A 6663-nucleotide genomic window follows, 5' to 3' on the forward strand; every position below is an offset into this window, starting at 1 on the left:
CCCTATAATAATACAAACTTTAAGAAATAATTATTTTTTTTCTCCAAGGCCCCAAATTTTTTAACTCGCTTGTAAACGAAGTCACCAAGAACTCTAGTTTCACTGCTTCCCCCTAAGAAAATGAGTTCGTGTTAGCAATTCATCCAGCTCTTCGGCTGTAAAACGTTAAGTTTATATTACGAATTATATGTTGTGTGTATCAATTTGTTTTTGTATAATCAGTTAGCCTTTTTTAAGCGATGATCGACCTACAAATAACTTTGTGACGTTGGCTACTTTATTAAAGATTTTCATTATTATGATGCCTTTTCTCATTAACACAATGAGCAAAATGCTATAAAATATGTTGCAAATGCACCTCAAAACGCTGGAAATCGCATTTCCGAGGGTTTACCTTTCAAAATGTTCCGGGGGAGAATTCCCCTGGATTCCCCACCACCATCCCCCTCTTTACGGTCCCTGGAAATGAAATATGGTCTGCCGCATTTATGGTCTAACAGTCTTCTGTTAGTACATTAAAACTAAAAAGAAACAAAAAATCAGCTAAGCGAAGTCACGGTACGCCATAAGTCAAGGTTTGCTTGCACTACGAGTAAACAGCTTTAAGCTAACTGCATTGCATTTTACTGAGTACTTTTGACCGTTTCGGCGAAGCACAAATTTCGACCGACTCTTAAGCATTTGTCACAATCGTCGTGATTTTATCCATTGACAGTATCAATAGTCTACTAACGTGTAAGGTAGTTCGTAACTGCTATATATTTTTCACATAAAAAGGGCGAATCTCCAAAACGCCTTACGGCTCATCCATCCGTCTTTCTTCCACATGGTGTTCACTCACTTATTTGCGCTTTAATCCTCATTCATTTTACTTAAGGATCAAAATATGAAATACTTTCTAACTAAACAAAGTCTTTGCTTTTAAAAAAAGAATTTTAAACATCAGTGGCGGAGCCAGATAAGGGGGGGGGGGGGAGGAAGGTCATCCAGACGGGCTCAGTTTGGTCTTAAAATAAGGGGCCCCAATAGTAAAGACTATTTTAACATGTTCGTGTCCCAAGCAAGTCAAAAACACAACGTACGCGGTTCCCCGTTTTCGGGGTGCGCATGTAAGTCAGTCAGGGGCCCCTAGTGGGATCCCCTCAGGTTTCAATGTTACAATATCTCCCCCTAACACGATTCAATGAGTCTTTGCGGCCTTCTAACTTGACGCCCAGATCTGGTTGTAATGGGAGTCTGTGAATTGTTTCTGTCTGTCTCTCTAGTGTCACTGGACTTGGCACTGACTTCTCAAATACAAGTGGCTGTCTTGTACTCGCAGGAGAGTCACGAGGTTGGGTACTTATAGGAGAAGCCCTTGTCCTTGGGGTTATGGGAGAATCATTTGGAAAAGAGAGGATCTGTCCTCTGTTTCTCCTGTAAGCACGTCCATATTCATCTTCAAGCATGTATGATCTTGGCATTACTTCAGCTTTCCGCCATTCCCTCTCATTATTTGGACGAAACCGCACCTTGTCTCCAACTTCCAGTGAAGACAAATCTCTACTCTGCTTGTCATAATTAGACTTGGCATTATGCTGTCGCTGATGAAGCTTTTTCAGAACATGACCACGATCCACTGCCTGAGGTAACAAGAAACGTCGCTGAGTTGGTATCATTATTCAAGTGCGTCGACTCATCAGCAGCTGGGCAGGTTACACACCGATATCATCAAATGGGATGTTGCGATACTTTAACAGTCCGTCAAATGGGTCTTTGTTCTCTGCGGCAGCCTTCTTAAGAATGCGTTTTGCGGTCTGTACAGGTCTTTCTGCTGCGCTGGTTGATTGAGGATACTCTGGTGAGCTGGTTGTATGGAAAAATCGCCACTCCTCAGCGAATTTCTTGAACTCATGGTTGTTGCTGAACAAATTTCTGGTGTTGCTGTACTGCGGTCCGTTGTCGCTGACAACTTTCTCTGGGATTCCAAACCTTGCAAATATTTTCTTCAAGTTGTTGATGACACAAATGGCAGTGTTCTGGCGAAGAAGTTCTATTTCAAAGTACTTCGAATAGAAGTCAGTGACTAACAGGTACGTTTGGCCACCATATTCAAACAGATCAGTCCCAACAACTTGCCAAGGTAATCCCGGAATGTAATGAGGATGTAATGTCTCACTCTGTTGTCGGTTGCGGAACGCATTACACACGGCACATGAACTGACTTTGTCTTTGATTTGAAACATAATCCCTTGCAAAGGAAGGGCTTTTGCTCTCTCCCATGTGTGCTCCATGGATTTCATCTAAAACTTCAGCTCTCAATGGTCTTGGCACTACAATTCTGTCAGATTTAAATAACATGCTATCCTCAACACTCAGCTCTTCTCTGAAATTCCAATATTCCCGGGCAAGTGCATCAACTTGTTCTATTCAGTGGTTTCCGAAAGATTGACTCCAGCGGTTTGTGGTCTGTCTCAACAATACTTGTGCGCCCGTACACATATGTGTGAAACTTGTGCTCCCCATACAATCGCTAACAGCTCTCTTTCAATATTTGCATACATCTTCTCTGGGGGAGTCAATGTCTTTGAACTGAAGGCAACTGGTTTGCCTTCCTGCATGATCACTACACCAAGGCTTTTTGGGAAAGCTGTGAAATTGGCTCTTGTAGATTGGCTTTATGTTCAATGAACTTGTCTAGGTAATTGACAGTTCCTAGTATTCGAAGTACACCCTCTTTGTCAGAAGGAGGAGGCATCTCACTGATCGCGAGGATTTTATCAGGGTCAGGTTTCCATCCTTCGGACGAGAACACATGTCCAACATAGCTACTTCAGGAACACGAAGTTTCACTTTCTTTAGATTGAACTTCAATCCTACTTCTCTGCTTCTATCCAGTACTCTTCTCAACTTCTGATCAGCGTCGGTTTGATCTTTACCATGAATCAGGAAATCATCCACTATAATCTCCACAGGAACCCCTTCAAAGAGTTTGTCCATCTCCCTTTGGTAGATTTCAGGAGCAGAAGAGATGCCAAAAGGGAGCCTTGTAAATCGATATCGACCCCACGGGGTATTGAATGTTAAGAGCCTTGAGCTTTCGTCATCCACTGGGAACTGCCAGTATCCACTGCAAGCATCAAGGGACATGAAACTCTTTGCACCCGATAATCGGCTGGCAACCTCCTCTACGGTAACCATTGGATAGTGGGGTCTCTTAAGAGCTTTGTTTAGGTCCCTTGGGTCACTACAAATTCGAACATCATTCTTCGAGAGTGGAGTGTCTCTTTTCGTTTGTCAATTACTAGCATAGATGAAACCCAAGGGGTGTGCTCCTCTTCTTTAACAATAATCCCATCTTCTTCTATCTCTGTGAGCTTCTCTCGTACTGGTTCAAGAAGTGCAATTGGAATTTTTCTGGGAGGATGGACTACTGGAGGAACTGACGGATCAACTTCCAAATGTACTTTGTTAGGTAGCTTGCAGGTTTATCAGTAAAACAATCTTTAAAATCCTGCAACACAGGATCGATTAGGAAGAAACTTGGCATTTTTTGCTCTCGTTGTTTTGACTCTGGAGTAGTTATCAGTTCAAGGTTCATAAACGCAAGGACTTCTAAGTCTAAACAAGCATCACAACCCAGCAATGGTGTAAAATTTCCCTCAACAACAAGATACAACAGGTTAAGCTCACGACTGCCATATCGAGTTGTAATCTTCACAGAACCCTTTGGGTGGATGGGTTTAGGCGCAAGCCACCCCTTCAAAGGTTGCTGAAGTTTCTGAAGAGGTTTGTTTGTGATTCCCTTGTACAGCTCATAGGGAATGACAGTAGCTTCTACACCAGTATCTGCTTTGGTCTGTACATCTTTGCCAGCAATTTTGACAGTAATCAAGCTCCTAGATTTCTTTCGAGTGACGGAGATACTATCCAGTTCAACTGATCCAAACTATGTGTGCACATCGTGATTCATTGGAGGCTCATGTTCCACAGCTGCAAGTTGTGAACCTTCAGCACTTAATTCTTTGCACACTTGTGCAAAGTGTCCTTCCTTCTTACACTTGTTGCATTTCTTTCCAAGAGCTGGGCAGCGAGGGGGCTGAGTAAATGGGTGCTTGTAACCACAAATTTACAGTTACGAGCGGGTGTCTTTTCTTGAACCTTTACCTTCCTGAGAGGGTGAAGTGAGCGTTCGCAACCCGCAAACTGTTGGTGTATTAAACTTGTATTTCTGTAGTTCGGCTGCCTCTAATGTACGGCAACAATCATGAGCAGTTTGCAGCGTTAAATCTGGTTTCTTCAGCAGTTCACCTCGCAATTCGTCTGACAAAACTCCTCCAACAATACGATCACGAATGAGTGAATCTCGAAGGTCGCCAAATTCACAAGCTTACGACAGTCTTTTCAGCTCACTGAAGAAATTGTCAATCCTCTCACCTTCCTTCTGATTTCGCTGATTAAACACCAGTCGCTCATAAGTTACATTTCTAGCACCCTGGCACAATTCGTCGAATTGGCGACAGACATCTTGATAGCAATCTTTGTCTTCTTCATCGGTAAACACAAAGTGACTGTACTCTTCGATAGCCTCTGGTCCAGCACAATGTAACAACATATTTACCTTCAGTTTGCCCGCTTTATCATCTTTACCTTTCGCAACAAGGTAGATCTCAAATTGCATGAAAAATTTCCTCCAATTCTCCGCAGCATTCGCGTCTAGGAGGAATTGATCAGGCATTCGAGAATCTCGCTCGGTCATTATACAAGATACAAAAATACAACTCAACAGGAAACTTGTTTGTCCCATCAACTCGTCCAATAATTTATCACAGTTCGGCAGGGCAGATAACCACTGTTATCCCACTTCTGACACCATGTTATAAGATCATTCAATGAGGCTAAATTCAACAACTAGCGAAGACTACTCTAACATGTTCGTGTGCCAAGCAAGTCAAAAACACAACGCACGCGGTTCCTCGTTTTCGGCGTGCGCATGTAAGTCAGTCAGGGGCCCCTAGGGGGATCCCCTCAGGCTTCAATGTTACAACACCTATGATCAGGATCAGTAATGAGAATAAAACTTAAAAGCAAATGCAAGCGGGCAGCCAAAAGACAGGGTATTGCTAAATTGCCCGATATTTTGGTTTGATAATACTATCCTTCGTCTGGGGCTGCAAAAAGCAATAATAAATTTTTATAAATAAGCGGTTGAAAAAAGAAAAAATACGAACAGTCGATATTTCGCAAGAATAACGTACGAATAAAAGTACGAATAACAAGAATCTGAGTGTCGAGAATTTATTTGCTGGACTAAAAACGTACAGTATGTTGCCCAGTATCCGAACACTTCAGTCTAAGATTGCAAGAACTTCCCTTTGTTAATCGCAAGAGCTCTGAAATTTGGCCCAGAGAAAATCTATTTAGTCCTTAATATGACGAAAGACAGTTTAACACTTCCTCGTCTAGGAACGTTTTCACTGATTAAAGGAAGGCATCCGTGGACATGCCGAAGCCGCAGTTTGCAAGCTCAATTAGCCAATCTGCAAACGAATTTTTTTCTTCATTTTTTATTTAAAAAAAGCTTGGGAAGGGATATTTAGTCTGACCTGCGGTGTTGATTTCTTCATGCTCAGTCCCCACAATAACCCTGCTTTTCTAGCACTAATTCCTCCTTCTTTCACATCTCTAAATCCCTTTGTGACATTTTTTCAAACCGTTGCAACCCCATTCTAGTAGTCACAACTGGGGAAAGTATGAGAATTCCAGGTTCAACTCAGACGTTTTCGGATATATACAGAAAATGCAGTCACGCGAAACAAGCGATGCACACGAAATCAAGTCGCCTCTGAATGAGTGAAGAAAATTGCCATACGGAGTTGAACAGAGTAGAATTACATTTTACGACTATATCATATATCCTAAGCTTTAATTATAGTTACTGATTTGAAATAAATCTTATCTGGATAACGTACACAGCTAATTCATCGATTCTGTACAGCAAATAAAACTGTGCGGATAATGGGCACCTGACATCAATACTTAGTGAATGTTTCCGGCCTCCGTTATTCCAAACAAATCGAATTTCAAGAAGGATTAATAAACTTTCTGAAAACCTGACCTCCTTAAGTATCGTCACGTTAAAAATAAAATAGTTTCTTTGAAAATATCACACATTACCTTCCCTTTTCTGAGCAGCACTAATTTTACTGTGCAGTAAACAACTTCAATATTAGTAGCCATGAGAAGTTTACTCACCTGAACAGAACGGCGTCTTCTGCGACTGTTTCGCAAGCTTTCAAATCGCAAAAACGTTCATCGTAAAGCTGAAATGTTCAGCTTTCATGCGAAATACTTCGTTTACCGAGAACTGAAAAGGGCGCCTCAAAAATTGAGTTTTTTTTCGAGTGGGTGGATACTGGTACCGTCCGGATACTAGGCTAGGCAACATACTGTATATTAACCTAAAAAGCAAGCAGGTGTTTAAAATGGTTACTTAGGGCCGCTTTGTAAAAAGAAGACAAATTGAGGTGATAATCAAAATTAGTAGAAAAATATTGTCGCCACAGTGAATATCTTTATTTTATACCCGAGCATTATTTATAGTTATGGGGTTTCGTTCACTTAAACGAAACGTGTGTCCTTATGGATATCGCTATTTTGCTTTAGTAACGGATGTCGGAGTTG

At 41.6% G+C, this 6663-nt stretch overlaps 1 pseudogene; it reads right to left on the reverse strand.

Moving 5' to 3' along the window:
- Nucleotides 1-3928: 3928 nt before the first annotated feature.
- On the reverse strand, nt 3929-4738 carry LOC140926273 (uncharacterized; annotated as a pseudogene).
- Nucleotides 4739-6663: the final 1925 nt, after the last annotated feature.

The sequence above is a fragment of the Porites lutea genome, chromosome 2, assembly GCF_958299795.1.
Source record: "Porites lutea chromosome 2, jaPorLute2.1, whole genome shotgun sequence".
In the NCBI taxonomy this organism is placed as follows: Eukaryota; Metazoa; Cnidaria; class Anthozoa; order Scleractinia; family Poritidae; genus Porites; species Porites lutea.